We start from the raw sequence: 12,482 nt of genomic DNA on the forward strand, positions 1-12,482 counted from the left end.
AGTGTAAAGCTATAGCACTTATGTACAAGAGTGGAAAGCTGTAGCACAACTGTACTGCAGTGTAAAGCTATAATGCTTATGTACAAGAGTGGAAAGCTGTAGCACAACTGTATTGAAGTGTAAAGCTATAATGCTTATGTACAAGAGTGGAAAGCTGTAGCACAACTGTACTGCAGAGTAAAGCTATAATGCTTATGTACAAGAGTGGAAAGCTGTAGCACAACTGTACTGCAGTGTAAAGCTATAATGCTTATGTACAAGAGTGGAAAGCTGTAGCACAACTGTACTGCAGTGTAAAGCTATAATGCTTATGTACAAGAGTGGAAAGCTGTAGCACAACTCTATTGAAGTGTAAAGCTATAACGCTTATGTACAAGAGTGGAAAGCTGTAGCACAACTGTACTGCAGTGTAAAGCTATAATGCTTATGTACAAGAGTGGAAAGCTGTAGCACAACTGTATTGAAGTGTAAAGCTATAACGCTTATGTACAAGAGTGGAAAGCTGTAGCACAACTGTACTGCAGTGTAAAGCTATAGCACTTATGTACAAGAGTGGAAAGCTGTAGCACAACTGTACTGCAGTGTAAAGCTATAATGCTTATGTACAAGATTGGAAAGCTGTAGCACAACTGGATTGAAGTGTAAAGCTATAACGCTTATGTACAAGAGTGGAAAGCTAGTAGCACAACCTGTACTGCAGCATAAAGCTATAACATTTATGTAAAAGAGTGGAAAGCTGTAGCACAACTTTAGTGCATTGCATAGTTATAACTTAACAAAACTTGTAGTATTTTCATTCATCTCACTAAGAATTATATATCTTTCACTGTCAAAAATGCCTAGAAATATTCTAGTTTAAATAACTATTTCTCTATCTATTCCATTTCAGTTGAAAAGTATAATGTACAAGATTTCCTCTTCATCATTATATTCAACAGTCACCCTGTGTATTACATGTATAGCACAAATGGGCATGTATACATAGCATAACCTCAAGTCAACACCTATGCATCCCTCATGACAATCTATGGGTGACAGGTGCAGAATATCTTTTCCCAGCTGTGGCAGAAGGCTAGTAGTGACATCTGAGGGTAACCTGTGGAATCAAACCCCAGCTACAGCAGGAACCATTAACAATAATGTGATGCCCAGTGCAATGAACTCAGAAGGCACTTTAAGAAGCTTAGAGCTTGGAAATGGTTAAGGGTTAAAACTTACTTAAACTTCTAAATTGGAAAAAAGAGACTCCACAGGTTAAATAGGAATTTATATGATATCCTATCAGGTCCCTTTTATGTGCTATCAATTAGTTTCTCTTCACTCATCCTCTCCTTAAGTCCAAACCATTTCAGCACACCTTATTCACTTCTCTCAATCATGCCCTGCTCACTATCAATTACATAAGAGGTATCCAAAATCTGTAAAATTAAAAAATTCAGCAAACGTTCAGCCCCAAGTTTACCAGACCTGAGATGTCCAAGTGTTATTACATTATCTAGCAAGTATATCTGGGCGAGTCCAGACCTATCGGTCTCAAAAGCAGAGCACTCATCAATTTGGAAACCCAAATCAAGAAATGAAATGTCTCAAGCTACTCAAAAATGACTGGCTACCATCATTATGTGTTTATTAAGCATGCAGACAAATAATGAAAATGTTCTCAAAACAGACCTAACAAAATGTCTCTATATCATATATATAGTTAATAAAAAATAAAATCTATTCATACAGTCTAGCTGTCACTGATGTGATTATCCCAGTTACCAAAACTGAAATTCTAATCTGGGTGAAACTTTAAAATCTGAATTAGAACAACTATTGTTTAAATCTATCAGCCAAGCCAGAGCCCTACCAGCAGATCGAAGCCAACAGTACTTTGGAGCTGTTTTCTGGAAAAGAGCCTCACTCTAGGTCACTGTGTTCAAGATCTACTTTGCCTAACTCACTACGAATTTTGGAATCTGATTAGCTCAAGAATGTCAGACATTAGCATGCAAGTTCTGCCTTTTTAAAAGTAATGTTAGGATTCATCATTGGATAACCAAAGCTGCAGAATCGTTAATGCCTTAATTGATTTTAACATTTCCTCAATTCCCCTATGTATCTTCCACTTATCCTATGCTTCTCCCAATGATCTCATCTTGTGCAGTCCAAAAAGGACTTCTCTCCTTGGACACAAGCATGGCTTATGGACCAAAAGGCATTCCTTCATGTGTTTTTGAAAAAGTGTTTTTTTTTTTAAATTTGTTTGTTTGTTTTGCTTCAGTTTAAAACCAAAACATTTTCTTCCACACAGTACACACTGACGCATTATGGCTTATCTCAAAGAAAGGTGTTAATTGAGACCCTTCCAACTATCACCCTCCTGCTTTGACGTATACTATTTCCAGTCTTGAATCTCGTCAACTCCCATGTCTTTTACCATCTTGAATCTTGCTGACCTCTTCCTTATCATTAACATGGCTCTTACAAAGAAAGATCCACCATGAGTATCCTTTCTGGAGTGATTAAAGTTGGATCATATTCTCTGAGAAACTTTGAGAAGCTACAATTGTAGCTTTGATATCTCATGAGCTTTAGACATTTTTTTTTTTCTTTTTTTTGCTTTGTCGCTGTCTCCCGCGTTTGCGAGGTAGCGCAAGGAAACAGACAAAAGAAATGGCCCAACCCACCTCCATACACATGTATATACATACGTCCACACACGCAAATATACATACCTACACAGCTTTCCATGGTTTACCCCAGACGCTTCACATGCCTTGATTCAATCCACTGACAGCACGTCAACCCCGGTATACCACATCGCTCCAATTCACTCTATTCTTTGCCCTCCTTTCACCCTCCTGCATGTTCAGGCCCCGATCACACAAAATCTTTTTCACTCCATCTTTCCACCTCCAATTTGGTCTCCCTCTTCTCCTCGTTCCCTCCACCTCCGACACATATATTCCCTTGGTCAATCTTTCCTCACTCATTCTCTCCATGTGCCCGAACCATTTCAAAACACCCTCTTCTGCTCTCTCAACCACGCTCTTTTTATTTCCACACATCTCTCTTACCCTTACGTTACTTACTCAATCAAACCACCTCACACCACACATTGTCCTCAAACATCTCATTTCCAGCACATCCATCCTCCTGCGCACAACTCTATCCATAGCCCACGCCTCGCAACCATACAACATTGTTGGAACCACTATTCCTTCAAACATACCCATTTTTGCTTTCTGAGATAATGTTCTCGACTTCCACACATTCTTCAAGGCTCCCAGAATTTTCGCCCCCTCCCCCACCCTATGATCCACTTCCGCTTCCATGGTTCCATCCGCTGCCAGATCCACTCCCAGATATCTAAAACACTTCACTTCCTCCAGTTTTTCTCCATTCAAACTCACCTCCCAATTGACTTGACCCTCAACCCTACTGTACCTAATAACCTTGCTCTTATTCATATTTACTCTTAACTTTCTTCTTTCACACACTTTACCAAACTCAGTCAACAACTTCTGCAGTTTCTCACATGAATCAGCCACCAGCGCTGTATCATCAGCGAACAACAACTGACTCACTTCCCAAGCTCTCTCATCCCCAACAGACTTCATACTTGCCCCTCTTTCCAAAACTCTTGCATTCACCTCCCTAACAATCCCATCCATAAACAAATTAAACAACCATGGAGACATCACACACCCCTGCCGCAAACCTACATTCACTGAGAACCAATCACTTTCCTCTCTTCCTACACGTACACATGCCTTACATCCTCGATAAAAACTTTTCACTGCTTCTAACAACTTGCCTCCCACACCATATATTCTTAATACCTTCCACAGAGCATCTCTATCAACTCTATCATATGCCTTCTCCAGATCCATAAATGCTACATACAAATCCATTTGCTTTTCTAAGTATTTCTCACCTACATTCTTCAAAGCAAACACCTGATCCACACATCCTCTACCACTTCTGAAACCACACTGCTCTTCCCCAATCTGATGCTCTGTACATGCCTTCACCCTCTCAATCAATATCCTCCCATATAATTTACCAGGAATACTCAACAAACTTATACCTCTGTAATTTGAGCACTCACTCTTATCCCCTTTGCCTTTGTACAATGGCACTATGCACGCATTCCGCCAATCCTCAGGCACCTCACCATGAGTCATACATACATTAGATAACCTTACCAACCAGTCAACAATACAGTCACCCCTTTTTTAATAAATTCCATTGCAATACCATCCAAACCTGCTGCCTTGCCGGCTTTCATCTTCCACAAAGCTTTTACTACCTCTTCTCTGTTTACCAAATCATTTTCCCTAACCCTCTCACTTTGCACACCACCTCGACCAAAACACCCTATATCTGCCACTCTATCATCAAACACATTCAACAACCTTCAAAATACTCACTCCATCTCCTTCTCACATCACCACTACTTGTTATCACCTCCCCATTAGCGCCCTTCACTGAAGTTCCCATTTGCTCCCTTGTCTTACGCACTTTATTTACCTCCTTCCAGAACATCTTTTTATTCTCCCTAAAATTTAATGATACTCTCTCACCCCAACTCTCATTTGCCCTTTTTTTCACCTCTTGCACCTTTCTCTTGACCTCCTGTCTCTTTCTTTTATACATCTCCCACTCAATTTCATTTTTTCCCTGCAAAAATCGTCCAAATGCCTCTCTCTTCTCTTTCACTAATACTCTTACTTCTTCATCCCACCACTCACTACCCTTTCTAATCAACCCACCTCCCACTCTTCTCATGCCACAAGCATCTTTTGCGCAATCCATCACTGATTCCCTAAATACATCCCATTCCTCCCCCACTCCCCATACTTCCATTGTTCTCACCTTTTTCCATTCTGTACTCAGTCTCTCCTGGTACTTCCTCACACAAGTCTCCTTCCCAAGCTCACTTACTCTCACCACCCTCTTCACCCCAACATTCACTCTTCTTTTCTGAAAACCCATACAAATCTTCACCTTAGCCTCCACAAGATAATGATCAGACATCCCTCCAGTTGCACCTCTCAGCACATTAACATCCAAAAGTCTCTCTTTCACGCGCCTGTCAATTAACACGTAATCCAATAACGCTCTCTGGCCATCTCTCCTACTTACATAAGTATACTTATGTATATCTCGCTTTTTAAACCAGGTATTCCCAATCATCAGTCCTTTTTCAGCACATAAATCTACAAGCTCTTCACCATTTCCATTTACAACTCTGAACACCCCATGTATACCAATTATTCCCTCAACTGCCACATTACTCACCTTTGCATTCAAATCACCCATCACTATAACCTGGTCTCGTGCATCAAAACCACTAACACACTCATTCAGCTGCTCCCAAAACACTTGCCTCTCATGATCTTTCTTCTCATGCCCAGGTGCATATGCACCAATAATCACCCATCTCTCTTCATCAACTTTCAGTTTTACCCATATTAATCGAGAATTTACTTTCTTACATTCTATCACATACTCCCACAACTCCTGTTTCAGGAGTATTGCTACTCCTTCCCTTGCTCTTGTCTTCTCACTAACCCCTGACTTTACTCCCAAGACATTCCCAAACCACTCTTCCCCTTTACCCTTGAGCTTCGTTTCACTCAGAGCCAAAACATCCAGGTTCCTTTCCTCAAACATACTACCTATCTCTCCTTTTTTCACATCTTGGTTACATCCACACACATTTAGGCACCCCAATCTGAGCCTTCGAGGAGGATGAGCACTCCCCGCGTGACTCCTTCTTCTGTTTCCCATTTTAGAAAGTTAAAAAATACAAGGAGGGGAGGATTTCTGGCCCCCCCGCTCCCGTCCCCTCTAGTCGCTTTCTACGACACGCGAGGAATGCGTGGGAAGTATTCTTTCACCCCTATCCCCAGGGATAATATATATATATATATATGTGGAAGGTATTAAGAATATATGGTGTGGGAGGCAAGTTGTTAGAAGCAGTGAAAAGTTTTTATCGAGGATGTAAGGCATGTGTACGTGTAGGAAGAGAGGAAAGTGATTGGTTCTCAGTGAATGTAGGTTTGCGGCAGGGGTGTGTGATGTCTCCATGGTTGTTTAATTTGTTTATGGATGGGGTTGTAAGGGAGGTAAATGCAAGAGTCCTGGAAAGAGGGGCAAGTATGAAGTCTGTTGGGGATGAGAGAGCTTGGGAAGTGAGTCAGTTGTTGTTCGCTGATGATACAGCGCTGGTGGCTGATTCATGTGAGAAACTGCAGAAGCTGGTGACTGAGTTTGGTAAAGTGTGTGGAAGAAGAAAGTTGAGAGTAAATGTGAATAAGAGCAAGGTTATTAGGTACAGTAGGGGTGAGGGTCAAGTCAATTGGGAGGTGAGTTTGAATGGAGAAAAACTGGAGGAAGTGAAGTGTTTTAGATATCTGGGAGTGGATCTGTCAGTGGATGGAACCATGGAAGCGGAAGTGGATCATAGGGTGGGGGAGGGGGCGAAAATTCTGGGAGCCTTGAAAAATGTGTGGAAGTCGAGAACACTATCTCGGAAAGCAAAAATGGGTATGTTTGAGGGAATAGTGGTTCCAACAATGTTGTATGGTTGCGAGGCGTGGGCTATGGATAGAGATGTGCGCAGGAGGATGGATGTGCTGGAAATGAGATGTTTGAGGACAATGTGTGGTGTGAGGTGGTTTGATCGAGTAAGTAACGTAAGGGTAAGAGAGATGTGTGGAAATAAAAAGAGCGTGGTTGAGAGAGCAGAAGAGGGTGTTTTGAAATGGTTTGGGCACATGGAGAGAATGAGTGAGGAGAGATTGACCAAGAGGATATATGTGTCGGAGGTGGAGGGAACAAGGAGAAGAGGGAGACCAAATTGGAGGTGGAAAGATGGAGTGAAAAAGATTTTGTGTGATCGGGGCCTGAACATGCAGGAGGGTGAAAGGAGGGCAAGAAATAGAGTGAATTGGAGTCATGTGGTATACAGGGGTTGACGTGCTGTCAGTGGATTGAAGCAAGGCATGTGAAGCGTCTGGGGTAAACCATGGAAAGCTGTGTAGGTATGTATATTTGCGTGTGTGGACGTGTGTATGTACATGTGTATGGGGGGGGGGGTTGGGCCATTTCTTTCGTCTGTTTCCTTGCGCTACCTCGCAAACGCGGGAGACGGCGACAAAGTATAAAAAAAAAAAAAAAAAAAAAAAAAAAAATATATATATATATATATATATACACATACACACACACATACATACGCACATATACACACACACACACATACATATATATACATATGAAAAAATGTAAGAAACAATTTAGAAAACTGAAACTTCCAGCTTGAAATGAAATGAAAAAATGGATGTCACATAATGGTTCAACCTCTGGCTATGGAAAAAGGAAATGTATAATCTATTTACACAAACGTCAATAGTAGTTCTCATCAATTTGACCACTGTATCAATAAGCTTCAATGTCTAAGCTACATTTTTTCCAATTTCACTATTTTCTTGTCAAAGCACCATGTATGAAAACTATCACTCCAGTAACACAACTATAAACATTTACTTCCCCTTTAAAAAAGTTCTGGGGACACTGCGGGACACTCTACCACCTGGCGAGGTTTGTGTTGCAATGGTTCTTGATTCACAAGCTTTAGACATAATATTACATATTGTGGTCTGATCTCCAAGCTTCCCTTTCTTTTGCTTTTTCTTCCTAATTCTCTTCTTTCAAATACAAAATATACTGTACTCTATGGTCAGTCTACTTACCATTAGTGATGAACTTTAGGGATATTTCTTGTTTTTATCAGATTTCATTTTGTCAACTCACTGCACTCACTATTGACTCAACACTCTATTTCTCCATTTCTTTCAAATTTGCTCCAACTCCTCTTGCTTGATATAGATCACATCTTGTCACAACATGCTCTATCAACCAAGATTTGAACCAGATTTTTCATTGTGACACCTATAACCTTACTTTAACATCTCTAGAGCCAAATTTGTTCCTTAAAAACTTTCTACATCTCTTGAAATAATTCTACTAATCAGCACAATAAATATTTTGGTCTTACTTTAACACCTAATCTTTATTGGAAGTCCCACTTTACCCATCCAGTAGGGATAAGTCTGCTTCTGAGACAGAGTGGAAATCCTAGTCTACTGAAGAAGATTCTTCAGTTGAACTATTAACATACAAAAGATTGATCTGTTCTTGCACGGAACACTGCTCTCACTTCTCGGATAGTTCCAGCTCTAAACACTTACATGGGAAAGTAAGGTTTATAGCAACAACCATTTAGCTCTCCCATTATGACAAAACTTGATCCACTAACCTTCATCACAATTGAATCTCTTTCTGCTTCTATAGATATTTTTTTTCTTTCTGAGTTTTTTTGAATCTCTACCATTAGTATGACTAAGCAACACTTGAGATGCTACCACATCACATTATTACTGCCAATATGTTGTTAACTCAAGATGAACCATTGGGAATCAGGTCTGTTTACTCATACCATTAAACTGGAACTTTTAACCTCTTCATGTTTATCCTAACAGATATGACTTCCCAATTTTCAGAAGAAAGTCTTTTAATTACCTCAATACTTTCAAATTATTCTTCTTTTATCCTTATTTTACCATTTCTTTCAACTTCTTTTTCTGTTTGATTTAAAAGATGGTCTCAGTAACAACTTTAGCCATTGACTGGAGTCTTCAACTTTAAAAAGAAAAAAATCAAGGTTAATTCAACAAGCTGCTTACTCTACCTTACCTTGACTGTACAAGTATAGAAGTTGGGTGTCAGATGAAGAACTGCAACTTGGAGAATTTTAAGTTTATTGTTATGCTAGCTTTTGTGCTTGTGCAAATATACAGAGAATGAATAAAATTGCCGAGCCAGTATCTCTCTCTCATGCATGTGCACGTGGGTGTGTGTGTTGTTACATATCTGTACAGTGTGGGGAGTTTTCACCTGTGGGGTCCATATCTTTCTTTTTTGAGTCATATAACATTTCATACTCAACTTATTCCACTCAACTGCAACTCTGATACTTTAGATGTACAATACCTCTTTCTAGCTTTTTTTAATATATTTCTAGCTTAATTTCTTGCTATGACCTCTTGTTCTTTTTTTCCATTTTCAGAAAACGCTCACTGTTGACAATGTCACACTGATGTAGAAACCTAAAGGTTGCATTAAAATTTTCTCTTTTTCATCTCTCTTCCAGAGAGCAAATTCATAACCTCTAATCTCTCCTTGTAGCTCAGCTCTCTTATTTCAAATACTGTACTATCTTTTCCATTCTCCTATAAACTTTCTCTGCGAGATCTTTATGTCTCTGAAGGCGTGGAGACCAAATGAATCTACATGATATGGTGTCCTGGTAATAGGTTGGGTACTATTTGACCATTTAGTCCTTTCACATACAAGTTCTCATAGCTCGCTTCCTGCCAGATTATAGTCATGTCTTGGCTTTCACTGTGTTCCACCTTCACTACTTTTCATTTACTTAGGCTGAATTTTTTTCAACCATTTATCTGACCAAGGACTCTTTTATTTCAATTATGCCTTTATGGTCTATTAAATCCTGGTGACTGGCAGTAATTACAAATTAATCTGCACTCATATACACTATGTTTAGATTCATGCTCAAAGAGTCTAATATTCCTGTCGTCCTTAAACTAGTGACGCAGGCATCCTCATATCTAGCTTCCGTTTATTCTCCATGTTTTTGCCTTGTAAATTTCTTTTTACTGCTTCCTTGGTCTGTTTTCTCTGAAAAAGCTTCCAACCAAATTCTTCATGACATTCAATTTCTTGCCTGCTGCTTCACACCATCATGCTATAATATTCATTCTATGAGTAAACCTTAAAGTTCATCTCTTTCTCCAATAACTTAAGCCAAATTAATGTTTAGTGTTGCCCTAGGCCTAGGTAATATATGGAACCCACTTCACATTTTACAAAATCATGAAAATTTCTTGATGACAAACAAATTTTATTGTTGTATCATACACATCATAGTACAATAATACATCTATTCTCCTAGTTTCACAAACCATTCTTTTTTTTTACTTGGGTGGCTGGTGGGGCACCATTATGGCTGGGGCTCTTGGCCTAGGTCTAGGGGGTCTATGAATCAATATGGTTATTTTTATTTTTTTTTTTTATTTTTATTATACTTTGTCACTGTCTCCCGTGTTTGCGAGGTAGCGCAAGGAAACAGACGAAAGAAATGGCCCAACCCCCCCCCATACACATGTATATACATACGTCCACACACGCAAATATACATACCTACACAGCTTTCCATGGTTTACCCCAGACGCTTCACATGCCTTGATTCAATCCACTGACAGCACGTCAACCCCGGTATACCACATCGCTCCAATTCACTCTATTCCTTGCCCTCCTTTCACCCTCCTGCATGTTCAGGCCCGATCACACAAAATCTTTTTCACTCCATCTTTCCACCTCCAATTTGGTCTCCCTCTTCTCTTCGTTCCCTCCACCTCCGACACATATATCCTCTTGGTCAATCTTTCCTCACTCATTCTCTCCATGTGCCCAAACCACTTCAAAACACCCTCTTCTGCTCTCTCAACCACGCTCTTTTTATTTCCACACATCTCTCTTACCCTTACGTTACTCACTCGATCAAACCACCTCACACCACACATTGTCCTCAAACATCTCATTTCCAGCACATCCATCCTCCTGCGCACAACTCTATCCATAGCCCACGCCTCGCAACCATACAACATTGTTGGAACCACTATTCCTTCAAACATACCCATTTTTGCTTTCCGAGATAATGTTCTCGACTTCCACACATTCTTCAAGGCCCCCAGAATTTTCGCCCCTCCCCCACCCTATGATCCACTTCCGCTTCCATGGTTCCATCCGCTGCCAGATCCACTCCCAGATATCTAAAACACTTCACTTCCTCCAGTTTTTCTCCATTCAAACTCACCTCCCAATTGACTTGACCCTCAACCCTACTGTACCTAATAACCTTGCTCTTATTCACATTTACTCTTAACTTTCTTCTTCCACACACTTTACCAAACTCAGTCACCAGCTTCTGCAGTTTCTCACATGAATCAGCCACCAGCGCTGTATCATCAGCGAACAACAACTGACTCACTTCCCAAGCTCTCTCATCCCCAACAGACTTCATACTTGCCCCTCTTTCCAAAACTCTTGCATTTACCTCCCTAACAACCCCATCCATAAACAAATTAAACAACCATGGAGACATCACACACCCCTGCCGCAAACCTACATTCACTGAGAACCAATCACTTTCCTCTCTTCCTACACGTACACATGCCTTACATCCTTGATAAAAACTTTTCACTGCTTCTAACAACTTTCCTCCCACACCATATATTCTTAATACCTTCCACAGAGCATCTCTATCAACTCTATCATATGCCTTCTCCAGATCCATAAATGCTACATACAAATCCATTTGCTTTTCTAAGTATTTCTCACATACATTCTTCAAAGCAAACACCTGATCCACACATCCTCTACCACTTCTGAAACCACACTGCTCTTCCCCAATGGGAATCAATATGGTATTTCACCTAAATATCTACTCCTAGTATCTCTGTCTACTCAGTATGTAGAATACATATCCCATGTCAAGTGCCTATTGAAGTTCTCATATCCTATTTCTAAACTCTGTTTTCCTTTACTCTGATGGCTGAAAGTGGTCCTTATCCAAACATTATCACCAATCATCTTATTTTCATATCTCCTGTTTGACTAATTCTTAAATATCTGGATCAACCAATTCACTTATGTATGTCTTCTCGTGAGAAAATTTTGCATGAAGTTGGGTTAGCTCACAGCAAGAAATCAAGACTTACAAAGAGTGTGTCATATGAGTTATGTGTTGTCAAATGGTTTGTACAAGATGGAATGACCTGCATGTCTGAGGCTTGAATGACAGTAGCCCATGTATGGGTTAGGCAAAAATAAAAGATGCAACCCAGACAAAATGAAAGAAACCAAAGCCAATGAAGTGCTGGCTCACTATGCAGCCATCTCTAACTCTACCGATACCTAGGTGGGTATTACCAGTAATACCTCCCAGGATAGTGGCTGCCTATCACCCATTAACTATCTGACAAATTTCTGAATCTTGCTCTCATTAACCCTGAAGGTTCAGTTCCTATCGATTACTGTTTGTCTACCTTATACATTCATTACTAGTGTTCTGTGTTTTGTTTTTAGCCAATATTTTCAGAAAACAGCTGTACTGTAACGTTTCTCTTGAATTCATTCACTGTTTCCTCAATTTTCCAACACTGCAGTTTGTTTTTTCCATCCTTCAGTCACAGTCTTTCCAGTCACATAGACTGCCCAATTTGACTCTTCCCTTTGAGTATATTTGTGATAAACAATCCATCATTTCATAGCTTTCTTTCAAGAGCTAAAAGTTTATCATCTTGGTCTTCTAAGTTTATCATCTTGGTCTTCTAAGTTTA

This window comes from Panulirus ornatus, chromosome 5 (assembly GCF_036320965.1).
Source record: "Panulirus ornatus isolate Po-2019 chromosome 5, ASM3632096v1, whole genome shotgun sequence".
In the NCBI taxonomy this organism is placed as follows: Eukaryota; Metazoa; Arthropoda; class Malacostraca; order Decapoda; family Palinuridae; genus Panulirus; species Panulirus ornatus.